Here is a 12,319-nt window from a genome sequence, read left to right as displayed (position 1 = left end):
CCTCAGATTTGAGCCACCACAAACCTGCTAGCTAGGGACAGGAATGCCAAGGGGTGGGGGTAGAATATAAAAAAAAAAATAAACCCAAAATAATCAAACAACTTCCCATAAAAAGTGAGCCTACAAAGCAGATATTACAAAATACAGCAGGAAATCTAATGATAAGTAAACATCCACATCCATTAGAATACTTATATTTAAAAAAAAAAACATAAAATAACAAGCATTAGTGACAATATGGAGAGAATGCTACCTGTCTGCCTTGCTGGTGGAAAGTAAATAATGCAGCTGCAACACAAGTGCCCATTGATTCATGAACAAACAAACATAACAGAAAATTATTCAGCCTTAAAAAGAAAGAAAATTCTGACCCATGTTACAACCTTGAAGACATTACAGGCTGTCCCCAAAGTCCCCACACATAGGGAAAATGGGAAATCATGGCTACACAATTGCACCTTTACAAATAAAGGTGGACAACACATAGGAAAATATTTGGTGAATATTTTGTAACCTGAATGAAATAATCCAGTCACCAGAGGACAAACACTGTGTGATTACACGTCTATAAGTTACGGAAGGAGATGGCCACAGAGACCGGCAGCTAAGGGGAGAGAGGCAGGGGGAATTAGTGGTTAATGGATACAGAGTTTCAGTTTGAGGAGAAAACCTTAAGTTCTGGAGATGGGTGTTGTGATGTAGCACAACAGTGTGATGTACTCCATGCCAATGAACTGTACACTTAAAAATGGTTAGAATGGTAAAAATGGTAAATATGGTTTTATGTATGTTTTGTTATAAAAGAAATGTCAGTAGCACCCAACCTGCTTAACTGATTAGTTTACTGTAACGTCAGTGCAATAATATATAAAGTTTTTCCTCTCGTATCACCTCATGGCCACAAAATGGCTGCTTCTAGACATTGCCATATTGAAGACAGGAAGAGGTAACAGGCTGTCTTTAGATTTTCCAATGTAATCAGGAAAGGAACACCTCTTTAAAAGATATTCTGATGTACTTCTCTCTCCTTTACCAAAGCAAATGCCCAACTTTACACTCATCGTTGGACAAAGGGAATGAGATTATCTCAACAATCATGGTTTTGTCATAGGAGATGGAGAGGTGCCAACTTCCTTTTCTTCATCTCCCCTAACTGTCTGGACAATCAAGCTTGTGTTAACATTTAAAGAAAGGGGAAATATCTGCTGGGTATGTAACAAGAACCTGACACATCTAGTAACAAGGGAAATGAACCCAAAAGAAAGTTTGAGATACAAGAAAAAACTGTGAACAAAGACATTGATCAATTATACTGTTAAATCTAATATTTGTTTTTAAAAAATCTGCTTTGTAGTATTTGTTTAAAAGATGAGTAGATGAATGAAAAAATGAACAAATGAATTTCTATTTACAGAATAACAAGGGGCTTATTAACTGGTAGTTAAGATATGATAGGGTCCTCTTCTTTTCATGTTAAAGAAGAAGACAAATAGTGAATAAAAAAGATTTGACTAGAAAAAAATTATTAATGAATGCTGAGAATTTAAGAAAAAGGAACAAAGGAAAATAAAATAATGTCTTTAGAAAATGTCACTCCAAAGAAACCCTAAAGGCAAAGAAAAGGACACAGAAAAAAAAAATAGAAAGTTTACCAATTAAAAGGCAGACATTATCAGCTTGGATATATATATATATACACACACACACACACACAAATCCATTTATAATGATCTGTAAGAGAGAAAAAGTTGAAAAGAAGTATAAGGGCGCACTTGTTTTCTGCCATCAAACTGAGATTACTGAATATATTTGATAGAGTTGAAATCTGTTTATGGATTTCATCCTGATTGCATGCTCCCTCTCTCCCTGAAATGTTTGTTCAACCCCCCTGTGTATTTCCGGGTTTATTCATTTGTATGTATCCTGATCATGTTTACCATTTTTCATTTCTTTAAAATTCCTTTGAATTGAGATACAGTACCTAGTCTTCTGTAATGTCTTATTCAACATTATGTCTCTAAGATTTATCCATGTGTGTTTTCTTCATTTTCATTGATAAATAATATTCTCCTGCTTGAATAAACCATTTTTCACATCAGATATTTAGGGTTTTTCTCCCTAAGTTTTTGAATGCTGCTATACATTTGCTTATATAAAATATCGTACATGTACGTCCTTTTGGGTACATACCAAAGAGTGAAATCACTGGGATTTAGAAGACACGTTCACATATTCAGCTTTACTAGACATTTCCAGTTATGCTCCAGTGTGAATGTCCCAGGTTGTATTTCCATAACCAGCAATCAGCATTCTCATCAGTTTGCATCTATTGCAATTCTTGCTTGATATTATAAGATTGCTTAATTTTTACCAGTCTTATGGTTGTAAAATAATTTCTAATTGTGATTTTAATTTGCACTTTCCTACGTTTCAGCGCATTTTAGTTTAAGCATCTTTTATATTGCTTATTTAGCATCTGGTTTTCCTGTTTTACAAATTTCCTATTCATACCTTTTGTCCATTTCTCCTTTGGTTTGTGTAGTGTACTTCCTGACTACAGGAATATACATTCTGTATATATTATGCAGAAATATTCTGCGTAATATTTCTATGGGACATAAGCATTTCACATAACATCTCCCTTCTCTTTTCACTTTCCCTGTGGGGGCTCTTCTTCTCTTTCATAGACTTACCTTTACAGGGTAGTTTTAGGTTCATAGCAAAATTGAGTGGGAGGTACAGAGATCCCCACAGACTCCATGTTCCCATGTACGTAGAGGCACCCCCATGATCACCACCCACCTTCTGTGGGGTCTTTCGAAGAATAGAATTTTAGCTAGTTTATAAATATTTTCTTGCATGGATATTCCTTCAGAGTTTTTAAAACTTCCTTGTATCAAGATGATAAAGATTTTTGCCATAGGGCTTAAGGTTTGGTGTTCAGGGTTGGGTTCTTTACACATCTAGACTGAAGACCAATGCTGAAGTCTTACTGTGGCAGATACAGTGCAAAGCCTTTAGCAGCAACCCTCTTAGGAAATAGGCTCCTCCAGCATCTTAATCATCCCCATCCAAAGCATTGCAAACCTTAGCTTCTGCGTTCTACTTCTTTACCCAGGTCTGCTTCTCAGGCAGAATTCAAGTTTTTGTTCTTCATAGACCCCTGTCTCTTTTCTCCCTTCATCTTTAAGTGATTGCTTTTAGGACAAGTCTCTCTTTTCCTCAGGCTTCCAGCTATACTCCCCTTCCAAAAGCTTTCATGCAAAGATTCCCAAGTCTTGTTCTGATCTTTCCTATTGTGTGACTTCTCTGGCACCCTCACTCACCAAATAACGCCAGATTGCATAAAAAAATCAACACATGGTACCCCACATATGCATACATGTATTCATGATCTATGTGTGTATGACTTAATAATAAAAAAAGAAGAAGAGAGGAAAACAAAGTCACTTTTTAAACTCCTTAGGCTAGAGTGTTACCCTTCAATCTACAACCTAAAAATATTTTGGCCAGTTAATAAACTTTACTCACACCAAGTCAATCCAAATTTTACAAACCTTTATTTTCTTACCTTATTTTCCAAATATACAAATATTATTAATATAAATGATTCCTGTTATAATACTGAGTACCATCTGAGTACTGAGTCACTCTATGTGACTTTAGATAATAAAGACTAAACCTTCTAAACTGATGAGTTTTCCTATCCCTCCTCACAAGCAGTTCAGTGCCAGAGTTCCCTATGCCACCTGGCATGACTCCATGACTCCCTGAGGCGCGCTCATGGGTCCAGAAGCTTTTTGGAATGTACACAGAAGTAGACGTGGCTGTGGACGTCCTTGCTCAGTCCCTATGAGAAGATCCAGAACGAAGATTATGGTGCTAGAAAAGACAGCAAGAAATAACAGGATGAATTCCTTAAATTCCTGTCATCAGAAAGTCCTCCTACATAGTACGAGAGAGATCAGGAAAGGAGGTTGTAAGTAGTGAGAGCAATTCCAAATGCAGTCAAACAGAACATATATTTCATGCTGAGTAGAGTCTAGAAGTGAAAGACAAGCATGGCATGGATTCTCCTGATGTGCTTTACCACCCAAGGCCCCTGTGTTCAAGGCTAAACAAGTAACTATAAATGCTGGGATTCAAACCTGGTTTGGCAAAGGTAGGTCAATTAAGCATAACTCATGTCTTTTATAACTAACTAGATCTGTCCCACAAGACAAGGATGATGCTGATTTGGAAGAAAGCATCTGGAAGGAGGGAGAGGAGTCCTGGGGAAAGAGAGTTGAAAAGAATGAAGGAAATATCAAGACCCATCAAGACCCACAGGCTTTGTCCTGTAAACCCAGCACTCTTGGAGGCCAAGGCGGGGCGAGTATGAGGATTGATTGAGCTCAGGAGTTTGAGACCACCCTGAGCAGATGAGAGACCACATCTCTACTAAAAATAGGAAAACTGAGGCAAGAGGATCGATTGATCCCAAGAGTTGGAGGTTGCTGTGAGCTATGACACCATGACACTCTGCTCAGGGCAACAGCTTAAGACTCTGTCTCAAAAATACAAAACAAAAACAAAAACGAAAAACACAGAGTCGATAAGTCAAAGATGTGAATCTTCCGAATAAATGCAGCAAGCTGATTTTGCACTGCACAATTTAGTAATATCTGCTGTGCAAGGAATCTATTTGAAAGTACATTTAAAAATATGTTTTCGGTTCATTTGCATTCTTTCCATTCTTTGCGTCTCTTAAAATTCAATGTGAATAGTTAAGTTCCAGAAAGCAGAAAATAAATAAACATTGAGTTGGGAGGTAATTTTATAAAGGATTCATGTAGGAAAAAAGCTGCCCCGAGAGAGGCATGCTGGAAACTGAAGCTGTGTTCTTAATTGGCCTGGAGAGCTCTCTAAGGACATAGAGGAACTGAAACTACGGGTCAAAGACATTTCGTTCTGTTACTGCTTCTGTAAGGATACGCATATACTTGAGGAGATGATAATAATTTCTTTTTTGGGGGGGAGGAATCTTCTTCATGTAAAATAAACTAAAATGGGGCTGAACAGCAAACTAACTCTAACGGTATAAAAGTTTGGTCACATTGAAAACAGTTCCTGTTGGAGAAATTGATAAAGATCCGCATGTCTAAATCTTTGGAAAAGTTTGGATTATACATGTAAAAGGATGCAATTAATTAGCATCTCAGGCAATGACGCTTTGGACAATGAAGTGATCATTTATAATCTTGTAATGTAGCTAAATTTTCAATGAGGGGAAACAAAAACAGATTAAATGGAGAAAAAAGATGTTTGGTGATATGGAAAGCATATCACAAATATGTATGATAACTTAAATGGAAAAAATAGGAAATTTGAAGCACATCAGAAGAGTAGATGAGAATTTAAATGTCAATTACTTAGAAGAAACCAGAAGATGAGTGTGGGAGCCCGTAATTTTTTTTTACCGATTTTAAGGTTTATACAGCTAAGCAGACTTTGAGCTTGCAGTTAAAAGTCTTTCTACAGTATACACACAATACATCTCATGGCAGAAATACACATATACTTCAGATTTGTTTCTGCTCAGATTAAGTAGAAAGAAGCCCCTGACTTCAGACAAGAACTGCTCATCCTGATAATATTTGTAAAACATGTTCTGAGATAGGCAGATTGCATTAATTTACTAACCCTAGTATTTTCCCATGACAAGGAAAACACTCTGCAAAGATTGTAAAAACCACTTTCCAATTTTTTTATTTTTTTATTTTTTGCAGTTTTTGGCTGGGGCTGGGTTTGAACCCACCACCTCCAGCATATTGGGCTGGCACCCTACTCCTTTAACCCATAGGTGCTGCCCCATTTCCCCATTTTATTGTTTAAAAAAATTAAAACATTAAAAACCTTTTACATGGAGGTCTTGGTTCAAATGTGCTTTAACTGGTCCACAAGACATTTTTCAGAGATCAAATAAGTGAAATGAAGAAACATACTCCCAGTGGATGACACTTTTTCTATAATAAAATATAGACAGACTCTCTCACACCTCCAGTATAATGCTCTGTCCTCTGAGAACAGATACGTCTTGCTTTACAAAGGTATGTTCTATTAAACTTGAATTTAAATTAAGTGTAGGTATATAAACTGTACTTTCAGATTTTTATCATAAAAATTAAATATATTACCGTGAACATATTATCCCAATAGATAAAATTTGATTCTTTTAGATAAGGAAGAAATTTAGAAAGTATAAATACAGCATAATATAGCAGCTACTCCCAGCAATCCTGACTTTATTACAGCACTATGTTGCTAGTTTATTCCTTTATCCCCTTGTGTACCTCATATTCCCTTAGATCCTCCTTCATCTTTCATAAGCATTTCTTTTTTCCTTCGGCAAATCCTGGCAACTTGCAATCATTAAGTAGAGCATTCGCCACTTCTTTTTCCTTTAATACACTAATACACTTCCCTTTTTTGGAAGAAATGCTCTAATTAATTAAAGGAATGATTTCATACTCATCATGTTCAGCTCTGATGCTTTTAACAAAAACCCTTCAGAATTTTAAAGTCACCTTAGTAGCAAGGTTACAAGATGACATTCCTTACTAAATCCCTGAGCTCCAAGAATTTCCCACCTTCATTGATTCTATGTGCTTAAAGTATTAGAGCTCTGGGGTGTATGTTCTCTACCTTAGCTTACTCTTGAATTTCCACATGCAACTAAAAGTAGGAATGAAATAAGTCATCTGCCATCATAATTATATGGTAAGGAAAAAGAGAAAAGACAAAGATATGTTACAAATAATTGCTGTAATTGAGATGAGAATAGCCTTACTTGCTATTCCATATTCCAATATGGATTACGTTTAAGTATAGTGATACGGTAAATGAATTTTATACCATCTTATTTAACAATTAGTTTAAGGTAGCATCTGATTTGCTGTGATTTTAATGATCTTAAAATACTAGAATTTTAAGTTAGATGCTAGGACACCATTTGCATATTAGGATTCTTTTTAAAAATAAAAAGAAAGAAATATTGCCAAAATTGTTTTCCTTGAGTGTGGCTAGGTACCAAAATAAATTTATATCTGTCCTTTGTGAAAGCAAAATCAAAAAGTTCTTTACCACTTTGAAGCAACTCACACACACACACACACATACCACTAAATAATTATTCTGGAAACATAAATAAATTCACTATTGAAACAAATACATACAAAGTTCTGCATTTCCAATGATGGGATTAGTTTTTCAAATACTCTTTCAGTGAAAACAACTTAATTAAAAGCCAGGTAAATTAAAATGTTGAAGCTTAAATGGGAGATGAACTTGCAGATAAATAAGGGCTATCCAAGTCAAAATCCATTTGAAGGCAGAAATTTTGAAGGCTAATAACTGCAGGTGGATTTTGAAGAACAAAAAAAAAAAAGAGTTTTGCTTTTCACTGTCTCTAGGGAGACCAGGCTTCTACTTCCCCAAACTGAGACGTCTAAAGGAGATGTGTCTAAGAAACCCCTCTTTCCTCAATTTCAAGACCAATTGATGATCTTAAATCTAGACACAGAAAAAAGGAAAAAAAATGTTTAAAAAAAAACAAAACAAAAACCTGACCCTAGACAAAGAATTTCTTTTTGAGCAATCTTCAGACATGCTCCTCGGAGCCCTCTTTTGAACTGGGCCTTGTTCTTGGCCTCTTCCTTTGTTTCTTATTCTTTGGATCCAGTTTTAGCAAGAATCCTTCATTCTTTTGTTCTTTGTCCTTTGAGTCCAGTTTTAGTAAGAATACTGCTCAATTTAGACAAAATCCCCCTCCCAAGATCACTCTGGCCTGCAGTTTGGTAAGAACCCCCTACCTTTTATGTTTCCTTTTAGTGATTTTCCACTCATAACCTCCTCATTCTGCAGTGTTTTTGTTTTGTTTTGTTTTTTGGTCTGGACCGGGCTTGAACCCACCACCCCTGGTATACCGGGCTGGCGCCCTACTTCTTGAGCCACAAGCACTGCCCTTGTTTTTTTTTTTTTTTTTTTTTCCATAACCTCCTCATTCTGCTCATTGGCCGTAGATCCCCTGCTGTCTTTGCTATAGTCAAAGACTTGCTTCACCTACTCTGCCCAACCTCTGTCACCTACTGCAATAGTTCTCAATAAAGTCTTCCTTACGGTTTTAACAAGTGTCAGGATCCTAACATCCTAAAGTGACCACAAGCCCAAGCTTGTATCAATCTGGAGTTAGAATTCACATTACTTATATGATTTGAATAACTCAAGTCAAAAATTTAATTTGAAGTGGCCTTAAGTTGGTAATGCACTTAGATAATTTCCAGAAATCAACTCTCTCGTCCTCTGGTGCTAATCCCTGAAAGCAATACGGCCAGAACCCACAGCAAGCTCTGCAGGACGGGGCAAGAGAGAACTCCAGGGCAAGCTTTGTAGTTCTGGTTTGAAGACTCAAAACAGGAATTACAGAAAAATCCTCATTTTTTCCTCCTCTTTTCTGGGTTCTATTGTGCTCCACCCCGAGAGGATTCTTTCACAAAAGAGACAGCCTGTGGAAAACCTCAGAAGCCGCATTTCTCAGGGAGGAGCACTTTTCCTTTCCGTTGGGTGTAGCTGCACTTTCAAGAGGGCAGAGAAAACCCCATTGCTTTTTATGTCTCTTTGTCCTTGCTCCAGTAGGGCCAGAAGGTGGGCTCTGTTTTGAAAGCGCATTACAGAGCGTGGCAGAGTGGTTTCACGACGAAGCCCACCAATAAAGGAAGCCTCAAGAAGCCAAAGTCCTGGAAAGGGAGAAGGGAGGACAGGAAAGCCACCCAGGAAGGTCATAAACAAGCTATGGGACTTACCTTTAACCTGTACCTGCAGAGACCTGATCTCAATTAGCTCATCAAAGAGTCTGAGCACTAAACTAACAGACAAACTGGGTTGCAGACTGACCCCTGTGGGGTCCACACTCACGACGGAACACAGAGCACCGCAAAGGTTTGGAGCGCTGGACTGACACCAGAACCACGGAGGAGAGGAGAAACTGCAGTCTGAACCCACTAAAATGAAAATAGCAACATTCTGCATAGAACTTAAACAAGACGCAAAGTCTCTTGAAGTGCCTCACAGAATGTTTAAAATGAGTTGGTATAGAAAAAAAATCACAAGCATTTCCATTCATGTGGGGAAAAAAAAATAATCTATAGATACCAACGCTGAGATGATAATAGTTATCAAAATTTTCTGACAGAAACTTTAAAGTAGCTGTTACATGAATGCTTCCAGAAACAATTGTGAACATTTTTGCAACAAATGTTGTATTAAAAGTTTTAATGAAAAAATAGGAAATAGGAAGAAGTACCAAGTTGACATTTCAGAATGAGGAAATATAATAACTATCTCTCTCCCACAACAGAAACCTCACTGAACGGGCTCAAGTAGGATGGAAATAACAGAGAAAAAAGTCAGGGAACTTAAAGATAAATCAATATAAATTATTCAGTTTGAACATGAAAAAGAAAACAATAATAATGAAAAAAAAAAAAAAATCTCAAAGAGTGGTGGAGTGATACCAGAATGCCTGACCATGACATTGGAGTCTTGGGAAGAAAAAATTCAGAAAACTTGCCAACTTTGTCAAAAAAGAAATCTATATTTCTGTGTAGATAGCACCTATGATATTGCTTGTGACCCACTGGAAGCAATCAGTAATAAGCTGATGAATGAATAAATAGTATGCTCCAGTACAACAAAGAGCCTGCGGAAATATTACAAAAGTTCAGTATAAATTAGCCAGTTTAGGGTATTCAATATCAGTGTCTGAAAACCAATTTGATTTCTCTAAATGAATAACAAACAATATAAGAAACTGAATTTTAAAAATATATTTATGACAATTTCAAAACACCTAATGTATGATCCAGGGATTCTACTCCTAGAGCAAATGTATAAAATTCCTAATAAATTATGAGAAACAACCAAAATGTCTCACACAGCTAGAATGAAAAAAATGCATTGTAGGTTGGTCTTAAAATGTAACACTCTTCGGGCAGTGCCTGTGGCTCAGTGGGTAAGGCACTGGCCCCATATACCAAGGGTGGCAGGTTCAAACCTGGCCCCAGCCAAATTGCAACAAAAAAATAGTCAGGTGTTGTGGCAGGTGCCTATAGTCCTAGCTACTCAGGAGGCTGAGGCAAGAGAATTGCCTTAACCCAGGAGTTGCAGGTTGCTGTGACACCACTGCACTCTACCGAGGGTGATAAAGTGAGACTCTGTCTCTACCAAAAAATAAAAATAAAAAAGTAATGCTTTTCACCAGGGAAACTGAATGAAAGACAGTTACTTATAAGCTTCTTCCACTGAATCTTCCCAAACCTCATATGGAATAAAATAAATAGGTCACAAATATTATAGAGTAGAAATTTAGGTTCATAAAATTCGAAAGTAGAAAAGATCTATCCATAAGTGGTAAACTTAAGCCCAAAAGAAATGAGATTATTATCATAAAAGAATGATGAAAATCTCTGCTGAGAAGCTGATGTAACTTAGGAAGGTCAAGGGGACTTGGAAAGAACTGGCTAATCTCTATTTCTTAACTTCAGAAGACACAGAGGTGCATCACTTACTAAGATTCTCTAAACCAACATACACATTAATAACATTCTTGTGTATGGACAACAATTTGAAATAAAACAAATGGAAAATTGCAAAGTGAAATAAATTACTTTTTATAAAATCCCCAAAGTGAATTACTGTGCTTGTTTGAAAAGCTGCATCTTGATATGGGATATTTGATTATAATTTTTCTCACTCTAACGCATTCCAGTTTTGAACTCTTGACTCTTCTCAATGCCAAATATCATTATAATATGTTATTTTGTTTAATACATGCAATTAAAAGGGCACCCTTGAAATGTGGTAGTGTGTAATGTTTTCCAGATGCTGGAGGAGGAGAAAATTATTTTATGGTGTGTATTTGCTCCTACCAAAGACTCCCTATTTTAGAGACTCATGTAATGTTAGAAATCTCTCCTCGTTCCACCAAACTCTGTCTCTGGGTTTATAGGTTGAAAGTGAATTACAGTTTGGTACAGAAATGAAGGGACCTCTTCCAGAGTGTTGCCCTTCATTTGAGGAAAATTACTAAGGCATGAAATGGCCAGTTTTTGAAGCCAGAATTGTCAGGGCCATCTTTCTTCTTCTGTGCAGTTTCAAAGATATCAAGGATATATCTGGGGCTATTCTGAGACAAAAGTGATCACTGTCCAACTGATTAAAACATGAGTCTTAGTAAGTGGTGAGTAGAGAAAGTTCACAGGAAAAAAATCATAATTCTACTTATCTTTCACCACATTGTCTTTAACTACCATATTTTCACATCTCAACATTTTCTTTTTTCTCATGATTTCTCAACTTTGTTCCATCTTTTTAAAACTGGAAATGTGACTTTCAGTTTTCCTTCCTGGACAAATAGTTAATTCATATAAGATTCTGTGCAGATTACAGAATTGGATCCTGTTTTCAGAGGATGTGCTTCTCTTGCTATACCTTGAAAAACCTATTTTTCTTTGCTAGTTTATAGTTACTTATAAACAGGCATATTTATCTGAAGATTTAAATTAATTGCTATTTTGCTTAACATGATGGAAAATGGACTTTTACTTTGACACTGGTTAGGGCTACTGACTATATTTTAAGATCACTGTATTTTGCAGTGAAAATATAAGTAGCAGTGTTTTCATCAAGTAATACAATAGTTACAGTGTTCACGGAAAAACCATGCTCTGTGCACTTAATTCAACGTGGCAGAAAGGACCATTCCTTCTCTGGAGGAGACTAATACTATGCGTAGAAATTTACATACGAAAATATGCTTGCAGACCTCTTAGATATAAAGTTTAAAACATGGAAACTAGTCTGGATCAAGTTTTCTGCCTGTAATTTGTGGGAATTAAAAATATTTAGAGCAGAACTTTAATAATCCCTATATAAACACCCATACTCATGTAAATGGGTATACATAGTATTTATTGATTTATTTTTGTTTCTTCCAAACCATTTTCCTTGAACAATTAATTGAAATGAAATCTGTCTGATTCTGAGATAAACTCACATAGTTGATATGTGAAGCTAGGTCTCTAAAATACCTGAAAATATTGAAATCTCTAAATCTGATTATTTTAGTCGTCCTCAGCCATGATAATTCAGAGTAAATGATTTTATTAGGACATTTTTGTTTGTTTTGAGTAAATACTATTGGACTATTACATATATGCACATACCCATATTCACAGACCACTGATGTATGGCTTAGCGAATTTTAACAAAATAAATATATCTG

Source organism: Nycticebus coucang, chromosome 8 (assembly GCF_027406575.1).
Source record: "Nycticebus coucang isolate mNycCou1 chromosome 8, mNycCou1.pri, whole genome shotgun sequence".
Lineage (NCBI taxonomy): Eukaryota > Metazoa > Chordata > Mammalia > Primates > Lorisidae > Nycticebus > Nycticebus coucang.
Note: the sequence above shows the minus strand (reverse complement) of the source record.